We start from the raw sequence: 13564 nt of genomic DNA, 5'->3' as shown, positions 1-13564 counted from the left end.
TGTAAGGGAAACTATGCTACCTAATGTGGGGAAACTATGCTACCTAATGGGGGAAATATATTCTAATTAATGTGGGGAAACTATACTACCTAATGCAGGGAATCTATGCTACCTAATGTAGGGAATCTATGCTGCCTAATTTGGGGAAACTGCTACCTAATGTGGGGTAACTATGCTACCTAATGTGGGGAATATATGCTACCAAATGTGGGGATACTATGCTACCTAATATGGGGAAACTATGCTACATAATGTGCGGAAACGATGCTACCTAATGTGGGGAAACTATGCTACCTAATATGGGGGAACTATCCTACCTAATGTGGGGAAACTATGCTACCTAATGTGGGGAAACTATGCTACATAATGTGGGGAAACTATGCTACATAATGTGGGGAAACTATGCTATCTAATGTGGGGAGACTGCTACCTAATGTGGGGAAATTGCCACCTAATGTGGGGAATCTATGCTACCTAATGTGGGGAAAATATGGTACCTAATGTGGGGAAACTATGCTACCTAATGTGGGGAAACTATGCTACCTAATGTCCACCCACAGGTGTATACTCACATACAAGTCCCACTTAGCCGCATTGGCGGTTTCCCTGCGTGCGTCCACCACAGTGGTGGTGACGCGCTGCCTCAGGTGTCCTAGGCTCGGGGAATCTATGCTACCCAATGTGTGGAGACTATGTTACCTAAAGTGGGGAACTGCTACCTAATGTGAGGTAACTATGCTACCTAATGTGGGGAAAATATGCTACCTAATGTGGGGAAACTATGCTACCTAATGTGTGGAACTATGCTATCTAATGTGGGGAGATTGCTACCTAATGTAGGGAAACTATGCTACCTAATGTCACTCTCTCAGAGAATCGATATGGGGGGCCTGAATGAGCTGCAGCATATGGGGAGCCTTAATAAATAATTAACAACTGATATTAGGGGGGGTCCTCCTGAGCAACTGATATGGGTGGGGCCCCCCTGAGCAAATGACATATGGGGGTCCACCTGAGTAAGTGACATATGAAGGGTGGGTTCCTGAACAATTGACGTATGAGGGGGGGGGTGGGGGGGGGGGGGGGCGGCACATTCTTTGCACAGGGGCCCTCTGTTGTCTGTATCCACCCCTGGACACTCCCTTCATATCTAAATGCAGAGATATCTTGAGTACAATACAGTTCAACAGTATTTTGGAAATGAAAATTGGCAAAAGAAAATAAGAAAACTGAGCACACATAGCCAGGTACCCAGCAGGGCTTGGGTTTCTTCTAGATGTGGATAATTTGAAAACAACATGTTTATTTGTTGTCCTCTTCTAATATGTAAATCATGTGGGTTTTACCTATATGTTTATTTATATATCTTTTTTTGGAACAACATTTTTTTTTTTTAAGTCTTCTGTGTGTTGTAAAGAACTTGTGGTTTGGTTGCTGTGGTTGTGCAATATGGTGTCTGGAATTTTCCATCCCTGGGTGCCATGCTGCAATAGGGAAACACTGCAACACAGATTTCAAAATTCCATACTTTTCTGATTTATGTATGGATGCCACAGGAAGTCCAATATGTCCCAAAGACCATGCCCACCTTTTTACATGAGACCCACCTGGCAGGAGATGTGAAACCAAAGTTACCTTGGATTTGGGGCAGACTCTAAGGAATCCCATGCTCTTCCTTCTTTAAAGAGTAGCTCCCACCTGCCTTAATTTTTTTTTTCTATATTAAAAATGCCTTTTTGTCTGCCTGTTAGTGTGCTCACTGACCAGGCAGACATGCCCAGCAGGCGCAACGTCATTTATTCCTGCAGGGGGCCGACTTCTGCCCTTAGTTGACCTATACAGTGTACCTCCAGCTGTTTCACCACTACAACTCCCAGCTTGCCCTGACATCTATTGGGTGTCAGGGCATGCTTGGAGTTGTAATGGGGAAACAACTGGAGGCACACTGTGGTGAAAACAGTATCTGTGTTACGGCGATGGCTGCAGCTGGCGCACATCCCGTTCCCCTGAACCCCGCTGCGCAAACCCCTCCCCCCCTCCGCCCGCCTCCCGAAAAAGACTAAAGTGCAGGGCAGTCCTAGGGTAGCACTGCTTAGCAGCAGCGGTGCATGAAACTCCACCTCACACCGGGAGCCGGGGCGGGTGTGCGAGGCCCGGGAGCCTGCGCGCATCCTTTTTGTTCAATTTGTTCTGATTGACAGGCAGGGAGCGAGCGCAGCCTGACTGAATTCAGACCGATGCCCGGCCGGGATCGGTCCGGATTAATCTGTGATGTCACAGCAGGCTGCAGATGGCCACTAGGAGGGAGACCCCTAGTGGCCGGATTTCAAAATCAAAATAAAGTGTTTTAAGTACAAAAAAAATTATTGAAGTATATTAGAAATATGTTGTAGTACATCAGTACTACAACACATAAAGAAAAAAGTTCATGACAGTGCCCATTTAACCCTTGTACAGAGATATGGACTTTGCTGCAGGGAATCATCAGGAAGTCAATGAAGCTGAGGTCAGAGCAGATGGAGTTCAGTGAACATTGTTGGTATAAATAAAGGAATTATTAGCTTTAGTACACAGGTATCAGATTGGTAAACAGGGGTAACAGGGAGATTGTCAGGGTAGGCAGAGTTCAGTCAGCATGGGTTATAGGCAGAAGGTCAGCACAGGCAGAGATTGGTAAATGTGGGTAACAGGCAGAAGGCCAGGGTGGGCAAAGTTCTGTCAACACAGCGAACAAACAAATAGGAGAGAAAAACAGGACCAGAAAGGGCGCCTAGTGCAATACCCCACTAATAAGAAATAAGTAAAATGTATTATGCTCACCTGGACCGCAATACTAATGCCCATATAACCCACACTAGGTGGGTAAAAGGTTGCAGCGAAGTCTGGAGGAGTTGCTTGGTCGTAGGGATATGCAGACAGATAGAAATCCGTCCAAAGACAATAGCAGCAAAATGTAGAAAATATTCCCTCTATGGGCACTAAACCTCGATAAGGATTTCACAGATGCAGGAAGATAATAGTAAACATATAGTTTATTCCCCAATGACGCGTTTCGGGCTGGAGCATCCTTCTTCAGATTGGTATCAATCTGGAAAGGGTGCTCCAACCCTAAACGAATCATTGGTGAATAAACAAAATGTTTACTATTATCTTCCTGAAACTGTGAAATCCTTATCGAGGTTTAGCTCCTATATGAGGAATATTTTCTACATATTGCTGCAACACAGCAGACAGGCAGATAGGTCAGGGCAGGCAACAAACAAAGAGAATGGCCAAAAACAATCGGGGTCAAATGAAATAACACAATCAGAACGACCCATTTCAGATCATGGGATCTGTACAACGTTTTTGCAAGGATGGGATCTGGAGAACTCCTTCAAATAGAGTATGATGTTGGAACATTGGTGGAGGAAAGATAAGAGCAGTGCACACCAGCCCTTTTCATTCGCATTTCACTCTAAAGGTGCCCAGGACAACACTGATGGTGGTGGGGAGGACACCGCAAGAGTGATGCTTGATGGATGGTAGTGGTCGATACATTGCGTAGTGAATATGGAAGGTAGGGTGTATTACCCGATTTTCAGCCTACAATAAAAATAAAAACAATCTGTAAATTGTTTTAATAGAAAATAGAAATCTCTTCTCATTGTGTACATATCCAAATAGAAAGAAGTAAGGAGATGGCGACTCATTCGATCTTCATAGTATCATCTTTATTTCTTAATAATACTCACAAAATAGCAGGGAGGAGACAGACAGGGGATTAAGAAGAAAAGAGGCTACAGCAGCCGTTTTGCACTAGTTGTGCTTCATCGGGCCTCTTCGAGGCCCGATGAAGCTCAACTAGTGCAAAACGGCTGCTGTAGCCTCATTTCTTCTGCACTCCCCGTCTGTGCCCCCCACACTATGTAAGCATCATTAAGTAATCAAAAAGATACTATGAAGATCGGGTGAGTCGCCGTCCCCTTACTTCTTTCTATTTGGATATGTGCATGATGAACTATTCAGACTGAGCACCGCCGTATCTTTTAAACACCCAGCCCATTCTCACCACATCTTATTCAGCAAAAGTGCCGAACAATACGTATCTTTACATTGGCTGGGATCGGACTGTTTTGTCAATTCACATTGTGTGTCCATGGCTCAAATACAGACCTATGCATCTCTATACGTGTCCTAAGTATGCTATATTGTGCAATCCTTTGGTGGATTGATAACACTTGCCCACTGTTCTTTACTATCATTTTCTACATCTGCCATTGAATTGGTGGTTAATTGTTTCCCATTAAAGATGTATGATATGGATTAGTGCTGCTCTCTCCTGAGATCTGGTCAGTGACTGGCAGATGTCATGTGCAGATGGCAGCCGTCTTACAGCACACGGTTCCCTTCTCTTTTTAAGTGCTCTGACGTTTCACCCTTTTGTGATGGCCGCTCCCATATTACTGCAGCTGTAAATATATATTTTTTTTTCCCCTTAAATCTCCGCTCTCTAAACATCAATCAGACACCTGGGCTAGTATGCAAATATACTAAATAGGATTTTCTTGTAAATTGGAAGTGTTATGGTTGTTGAGGGTCTATATGCTTATAGTCAAGACACCTAATCCCCTCCACTAGGAGAAACTAATCCTCTTGTAATTAAAAAAGAAGGTCAACCCCCTCGAAGCCCGCACAATGAAGGGAAAAAAATCTCCCCTTTTAGCAAGGGAAGGTAATAAAAGGAGTGAGCCATTTACATAAGGGTACAACAGTATACTAATGCTATTGTAAACTTTCTGCAAGCTACACGGCATTCCCAAGAGTATAAGCAGGAATGGACTTAGACAATGTGCCCCGCACTGGAACGCTTTTAAGTCTTTTCCAAGACATGAGGCCTAGAGTATCTAAAAATCCTTTGAAGGGTATAGGGACCTGACTTTATAAGTTTCTTCATTGGTCAACATCATATCTTAGATCTCTACCTCAATATATACAAAATTCCATAAAATTTTCTTTTATGTATTTGAAAGTATATATTATAAATTGCAAGGATAACACATTTTATACCTTCACTTCCCCCATTATAAACAAAAGGCCATAAGGCTGTATGAAGACCGTATTATGGCACCCATAGAAGTCTGCTAGAAAAATTGTGGATCTCAGTACATGCCCAGTTTCTTGTGTGGCATGCTCCATCAAATACTGCTTTAGGGTAAGTTTTTGTGTAATACATAAATGTAGGTGCACTTCTGTGGTAGATGTAGACAGTAACATGTGACTAACCCTCAAAATTATGTTAAAATTTAGACATTAGCCGGTATATCCTTATATGAAGAACATACCGCACACCAACGCCAAGGGACCTAACACAAACCTACCTGTGCCGTATGGGCAATACCAGGGGCCAGTGGGCAATTACAGCCGCATTAGGTCCGACTCACAGTCTGCTCCCAGTTACCTCCAGTGTGGCTGGGCACACATACAATGGGGGGAGGGAAGCAGACTATAAGCCCCAACCAAGTTGGCTGATATGTTGCCGGCCTCACAGGTGAACCTTAATGCTTGTTATAATAGTGATTAAGGCGCATTCGATTTGGAGTTTATACACCTCCAAGTATAAGATATGAACATCAAGAAAAAAAAACCTGGTTTCAAATGGCAGGAAATGCTCAATCCCAAATGTAGTTGTGCATTTATGCTGGGGGAGTAGATCCTGCCCTTGTGGTCCATTGCTAAGGGCGATCCCCAGCATAAAATGCATACAATGGGGGATGTATGTAATATTCTATATGTTACACATACACACTTTTCATCTGGTGTAGGAGGCCATTGTGGCACTTGTAGTCTGCTGCAGGCATCCCCCATTGAATGCATTTTATGCTGGGGATCGCCCCTAGCCATGGACCACAAGGGCAGGATCTGCTCCCCCAGCATAAATGCACAACTGCATTTGGGGTTGAGCATTTCCTGCCATTTGAAACCATGTTTTTTTCTTGTTGTTCAAATCTTATACTTGGAGGTGTATAAACTCCACATTTAATGCGCCTTGATCACTATTATAAGCAGCATTAATGTCACGATGCCGGCTGGCAGGTAGTGGATCCTCTGTGCCAGAGAGGGATGGCGAGGACCGCGCTAGTGGACCGGTTCTAAGCCACTACAGGTTTTCACCAGAGCCCGCCGCAAAGCGGGATGGTCTTGCTGCGGCGGTAGTGACCAGGTCGTATCCACTAGCAACGGCTCACCTCTCTGACTGCTGAAGATAGGCGAGGTACAAGGGAGTAGGCAGAAGCAAAGTCGGACGTAGCAGAAGGTCGGGGGCAGGCGGCAAGGTTCGTAGTCAGGGGAGATAGCAGAAGTTCTGGTACACAGGCTTTAAACACACAAAACGCTTTCACTAGGCACAAGGGCAACAAGATCCGGCAAGGGAGTGCAAGGGAGGAGACCAGATATAGCCAGGGAGCAGGTGGGAGCCAATTAAGCTAATTGGGCCAGGCACCAATCATTGGTGCACTGGCCCTTTAAGTCTCAGGGAGCTGGCGCGCGCGCGCCCTAGAGAGCGGAGCCGCGCGCGCCAGCACATGACAGCAGGGGACGGGAACGGGTAAGTGACCTGGGATGCGATTCGCGAGCGGGCGCGTCCCGCTGTGCGAATCGCATCCCCAACGGCCATGACAGTGCAGCGCTCCCGGTCAGCGGGACTGACCGGGGAGCTGCAGGGAGAAAGATGCCGTGAGCGCTCCGGGGAGGAGCGGGGGCCCGGAGCGCTAGGCGTAACAATTAAGGTTCACCTGTGAGACTGGCAACATATCAGCCAACTTGGGTGGGGCTCATAGCCTTCCTCCCATTGTATGTGTTCCCAGCCACACTGGAGGTAACTGGGAGCAGGCTGTGAGTCGGACCTAATGCGGCTGTAATTGCTCACTGGCCCCTGGTATTGCCCATACGGCACAAGTAGGTTAATGTTAGGTCCCGTGCTACTTGAGAAACCTTGGCGTTGGTGTGCGGGCTCAGGTATGTCCTTCATATAAGGATATACTGGATAATTTCTCAATTTTAACATCTTTTTGAGGGTAAGTCATATGTTACTGTCTACATCTACCACAGTAGTGCACCTAAATGTATTTATTATTCTAATTGTCACACATCCACACTGTTTATCTGGTGTAGGATGCCATTGTGGTACTTGTAATCTGCTGCAGGCATCCCCCATTGTATGCATTTAATGCTGGGGATTGCCTTTGGCAACAGACCACAAGGGCAGGATTTGCTCCCCCAGCATAAATGCACAACTGCATAGCGGGTTGAGCATTTCCTGCCATTTGAAACCACATTTTTTTCTTGTTGTTTAAGTTTTTTTGTGTATTGTGGATTTTAGCAATGTATTCATATTGTTTAAATCCGTAGCATCGAGTCTTATAGAGGAATTCTATATTAGGCCTTTTTTTAGGGTACGTTCACACACGGCAGATTTGCCAAGGATCAGCCGCAGATCAGCTGCGGAAAATGTGCAGTATTTCAGCACCAAAGAACTCAATGGGGGAGATAAACAAAACCTGTCTTGTTCTTAAAGGGGTACGCCGGTGGAAAACTTTTTTTCTTTTTTTAAATCAACTGGTGCCAGAAAGTTAAACAGATTTGTAAATTACTTCTATTAAAAAATATTAATCCTTCCAGTACTTATTAGCTGCTGAATACTACAGAGGAAATTATTTTCTTTTTTGAACACAGTGCTCTCTGCTGACATCATGACCACAGTGCTCTCTGCTGACATCTCTGTCCATTTTAGGAACTGTCCAGAGCAGTATATGTTTGCTATGGGGATTTTCTCCTACTCTGGACAGTTCTTAAAATGGAGAGAGATGTCAGCAGAGAGCACTGTGCTCGTGATGTCAGCAGAGAGCTCTGTGTTCCAAAAAGAAAATAATTTCCTCCGAAGTATTCAGCAGATAATAATCTGTTTAACTTTCTGGCACCAGTTGATTAAAAAAAAAAAAAAAAGTTTTCCACATTTTCATTTTTGTTCTTTCATTTTTTTCCTCCTTGCCTTTTAAAATCCATAACCCTTTCAATTTTGCATCTGTAGACCCATATGAGGGCATAGACTAGAAAGTTTTAGGAGTGCGCCAGATTCTGGCACTCTTCCAAAACTGTCTAGTCTAAGCTTTAGACATTACTTTTAAATTGGCTTAATTTTAAGCCACAACGTGCAACAAAAAGTGGTGCATTTTTGGTGCATGTAAGTCCCACTTCTTTTATAACAACCTTTTACAGTCACCCACACTTAACAAAACATGGGGAAAAGCTACATTTTTTTGCCTTATTTTGTTTTAAAATCTGTCAAATAACATGTGTGCACCTTTCTTTGGCACAAACTGTACCAAATTCTAGCACACACTCTTTTGTTTATCTCCCCGAACAAATTTCATAATTATTAGGGCAGATTTACACCATAATTTGTGTCTCCGAGGCAAGGATACGTGGGAAAACAGTCAAAATGACATGTTGACGTATGCATGCTCGGACCCCATCTATTTCAGTGGTCTGAGTGTGTTCAGCTAGTGACTACGTTCTGGACATTTTCCAGATGTATTCGGACATAAAAGTCCTACAAGCCATGCTTCTCAGTCCGCGCCAAAACTTGGATATGATCGGAAGATGACTCGAATGGAAAAAGTCTTGTATTTTTTTTTACCATATAAACCAATTACAAAAAAAGCTTAAAGGGGTATTCCAGCTTTATATATGTTATCCCATAAGATGTATGATCGCAGGGGTCCCGCCGCTGGGGACCCCTGCTATCTCGGTGCATGACATCACTAGGAAGTGTGGCTGTGAAGTCACGTCCCCGTCTCGGAGGCAGCGCTCGGCACAGAATGCCGGGGGCTCCACCGAGATTGTGCGGGTCCCCAGTGGTGGGACCCCTGCAATCACACTTTGGATAGGGGATAAGATGTATAAAGCCCTTTAATTATGTTCTTCGCCATATCCTGTGGAAACTGCATGAGGCAACTCTTAGGCTAGGTTCACACTGCGGAATCTCTGGGCAGAAAATTTCCGCCTGGAGATTCCGAGTGCGGCCAGCGCGCCTGAATCAGTGGGCGCTAGGACCGCACGGACACTGCAGTCTCCAATAGACTGCACTGTGTTCCGCAAGTATTTCCGCCTGAAGAATGAGCATCGCCATTCTTCAGGCGGAAATTTTCAAGCGGATTTTCCGTTCACAAATTCCGCTTCACAAATTCCGAAGTGTGAATTTGTGAATGGAAACCCAATCACTACACTATACATTTTAGTGAGCGAAATTTCTGCCTGCAATTTCAAAGCGGAATTGCAGGCGGAAATTCCGTAGTGTGAACCTAGCTTTAATTCACCAAAGGTTGTGAGCCTAGGACCTCCAGCAATTTAACATCAGCCATGATTGTTCTATAGACTTCTAAGATCCTCTGCAGTCTTTGCCATTCTGAGACTTCTCCAAATATTCCTACCCTATAAAAGATAATACACCTCTAGTTCATCATCATCATCATCATCATCATCGATAAAGTATAACATATTCTTCTCTACTTTCCATTGATTATAGTCTAATGTGCCTTTTATCCACATATATTGCACATAAAGTAGGTTCTGCCCCTTGATCAATCTACAGGAGCAGCTCATGTTTTAACACTAGAGAAATACAGTCACTTGTGTATAACATAGATTCCTGAATATGGAAATGAAAAGAGAAATGTAATTTATAGAAATCATCCAATTGGGCATCAGATATAAAGTTGCATAGAAAGTGTGGTGTCCCGGTACAGAACCTGTCCTGTACCATCCTTAACCTCTTTAGGACATAGGACGTTCTGGAACGTCCCCGCTACCTGGGCTTTAATGCCCAAGGACGTTAGAGAACGTCCTGTTGTATTTCCGGTCTTTGCCGCGTGCCGGGAAGAGATCGGAACGGCATGTCTGCTGAAATCTTTCAGCAGGCACGCTGTGCAAATGCCGAGGGGGGTCCAGGGACCCCCGCATGTCGGCGATCGCAGAAAATCGCATGTCAATTCAGACATGACATTTTCTCCTATTCCGGGCTGATCGGGTCTCTGGTGACCCGATCACCTGAAAAATAGGGATGCTCGGACCTGTGGGTGACAGGCCCCAGCATCCTGCAGGGTAGGAGTGAGGGCGCAATGCTGCAATCTCCTCCCATCCCCTGCCATTGGTCAGAACTGATTCTGACCAATGGATGAGCAGGACGGTGAGTTGCCATGGAAACCCCCCGTTATGCCCACCCCTGGATGTTAGGCAGAACGGGGGGAGAACATGGAGGCCGGTACCTGGAGGAGAAGATCATCGCAGATATTCACTGGAGATCCCGGCTCAGGTAGGGAATCGACGGTGGGGGGGGGGAAATGAAACTGAAAGTAAAGTGATTTTTACTGTGGCAACCACTAGGAAGGCCGAACTGCAACTCCCAGATTGCCCAGACAGCCAAAGACTGTCTGGGCATGCTGGGAGTTGTAGTTTTGCAACATCTGGAGGGTCAAAGTTTGGGGACCACTGTTACAGTGGTGCCCAAACTGTAGCCCTCCAGATGTTGCCAAACTACAACTCTCAGCATGCCTAGACTGCCCAGGCATGCTGGGAGTTGTAGTTCTGTAACATCTGTCCCTTCAGATTTTGCAATTTTCATGACATTTTTGAAAATTGCTGCTCTACTTTGAAGCCCTCTAATTTTTTCAAAAAGTAAAAATATGTCCATTTTATGATGCCAACATAAAGTGGACATATTGCATTTGTGAGTAAAAATTTAATTTATTTGGAATATCCATTTTCCTTACAAGCAGAGAGCTTCAAAGTTAGAAAAATTCTACATTTTCAAAATTTTCATGACATTTTGGAGTTTTTCACAAAAAAAGAATGCAAGTAACGCCGAAAATTAACCACCAAAATAAAGTAGAATATGTCACGAAAAACAATCTCAGAATCAGAATTTTCGGTAAAAGCATCTTAGAGTTATTAATGCTTAAAGTGACGGTGGTCAGATGTGCAAAAAACGCTCTGGTCCTAAGGTGTAAAATGGCCTGGTACTTAAGGGGAAGGGGTACCCCCATGGAAAACTTTTTTTTTTTGTAAATCAACTGGTGCCAGAAAGTTAAACAGATTTGTAAATTACGTCTATTAAAAATCTTAATCCTTCCAGTACTTTTTAGGGGCTATATACTACAAAGGAAATGCTTTACTTTTTAGATTTCTCTGATGTCATGACCACAGTGTTCTCTGCTGACCTCTGCTGTCCATTTTAGAAACTGCCCAGGGCAGGAGAAAATCCCCATAGCAAACATATGCTGCTCTGGACTGTTCCTAAAATGGACAGCAGAGGTCAGCAGAGAGCACTGTGGTCAGGACATCAGAGAAATCTAAAAAGTAAAGCTTTTCCTCTGTAGTATATAGCCCCTAAAAAGTACTGGAAGGATTAAGATTTTTTAATTGAAGTAATTTACAAATCTGTTTAACTTCCTGACACCAGTTTATAAAAAAAAAAAAAAGTTTTCCATAGGAGTACCCCTTTAAGTCCCCTCAGGAAGAGTCCCTTAGGTCCATTGGGCTCTCCTGCAGGGCTCCCCCCTTGTTGCCTGATATCAATGCAGTGTATATTCATTATGTGTATCTATTGTTCATATGTATAAAGTTGTACAGTTTGCATAAAATGTATAGGACCTTCCTTGGTCATGTGACCTACTGTCATGTGATATACCCAGATTTCCATGGGCACAGGAACCCCAGGCATTAGCAACCAATGGGCTTTAGTCCAGCCCCCTAGTATATAAGGGGCTGTAGTCTCTATTCTCACTCTCTTATCTCCTGGACCTAAAGAAAACATAAACTCCTGTATACTGCAAATTCATCTCATCTAGGCCAAAGTCTGAGGAACAGCAGCCACTTCTAAAACGTGAGTTACAATTCTCTCTACAAATCCAGTGACTACTACTCAGCTAAGGAATATATTAGTAGCACAGTGGCCTGCATAAATATCCTCATAACTACAAGTCTAAGCAAGCCTGCGAGGTATCCTGTGTCCCGGTTGCCTTCCCGGCCATCATCCCAGTGGTCCCGATCAGCCCCCCCCCCCCCCCTCCCCAAACCCATCGACACCAATAATCTTGACTTTTAGAGCCCACAATCAAATTTGATCACAGGATCTAAAGGTTTGATGCCAGGCATCGGATCTCCACTACCCAGCATTAGAGGTGAGTCCTGGCTGCTGATAGGAGCAATTTTTCACCATCTATGATGCAAGAGCAGCTCGGCAGCTCCTAAATATATATGATTTTACGTAAACGTATTCCCACCCATGATGTGACCATAAATCATAGGGCGAGAAAGGGTAAAGTACACATCATTGCTTTTCCCTAGTTATATGTTTGGATATTTTTAAAGACTGAAGGAAAATAAGAACAATAGGGACGACTTATATTACAAATCATACTATCAGGGCCGCCATCAGGGGGGTACAGTCAGTACCCCAGTAAGGGGCCCAAGGGGGCCCAGCCCCGCTGCAGCCCCCTGCAGTGGCTGGAGGACACATACAGATCAGCCACTGTGTCAGCCTGTCAGAACTCAGGACCTGCGCACTGCAGCTACAGCAGCACACACAGGTCCTGCGGCTGACAGGCTGATTCAGTGACCGGAGGTCCGGAGGACACAGAGTCTGTACTACATACTAAACAGACAGGAGCTCACTGCTGCCTCTACTGTCTGCCTTCTCCTCACTGGTTCTGGCTCCTCCTGCAGATGGCACACAGGAACAGGAGCTGCTTCACGGGGTAAGAGGAGAACCTGATCATATTACTATGCGAGGGAGGCTGAGAGTCCTGCTATGTGTGAGGAGGGGGCTGGATAGGGGCGACTCTTATGTGGAGAGAAGGGGGCAGGAGGGTCTGAGAGTCCTGCTATGTGTGAGGGGGGTCTGGATAGGGGGGCCTCTTATGTGGAGAGAAGGGGGGCAAGGGGGTCTGAGTCCTGCTATGTGTGAGGGGGACCTCTTATGTGGAGAGAAGGGGGGCAGGGGGTCTGAGAGTCTTGCTATGTGTGTATGTGGGGGGGACTGGATAGGGGGGGGCCTGTTATGTGGAGGGAAGGGGGGCAGGGGGTCTGAGAATCCTGCTATGTGTGAGGGGGGGCCTCTTATGTGGAGAAAAGGGGGTCTGGAGTTCTGAGAGTCCTGCTATTTGTGAGGGGGGGGGCTCTTATGTGGAGAGAAGGGGGGCAGGGGGGGGGCTGAGAGTCCAGCTATGTGTTAGGGGGGGTCTGGACAGGGGGGCCTCTTATGTGGAGAGAAGGGGAGTCTGAGAGTCCTGCTATGTGTGAGGGGGGTCTGGATAGGGGGGCCTCTTATGTGGAGAGAAGGGGGCAAGGGGGTCTCAGTCCTGCTATGTGTGAGGGGGACATCTTATGTGGAGAGAAGGGGGCAGGGGGTCTGAGAGTCCTGCTATGTGTGTGTGTGTGGGGGGGGGGGGACTGGATAGGGGGCCTGTTATATGGAGAGAAGGGGGGCAGGGGGTCTGAGAATCCTGGTATGTGTGAGGAGGGCCTC

The 13564-nt window shown here is 45.5% G+C and overlaps 1 long non-coding RNA gene across 1 annotated transcript in view; it reads left to right on the top strand.

Annotated features, from left to right (window-relative positions):
- Positions 1 to 12627: 12627 nt before the first annotated feature.
- The window catches only part of LOC130362976 (uncharacterized), a 57548-nt gene continuing 56611 nt past the window's right edge, over positions 12628 to 13564 (top strand). The window contains exon 1 of the long non-coding RNA XR_008891667.1: positions 12628 to 12794. This is a non-coding gene — a long non-coding RNA (uncharacterized LOC130362976). The remainder of the gene's footprint in view (positions 12795 to 13564) is intronic.

This window comes from Hyla sarda, chromosome 3, assembly GCF_029499605.1.
Source record: "Hyla sarda isolate aHylSar1 chromosome 3, aHylSar1.hap1, whole genome shotgun sequence".
Classification (NCBI taxonomy): Eukaryota; Metazoa; Chordata; class Amphibia; order Anura; family Hylidae; genus Hyla; species Hyla sarda.
The sequence above is the reverse complement of the archived record's forward strand: the minus strand, read 5'-3'. Positions and strand labels throughout refer to the sequence as shown.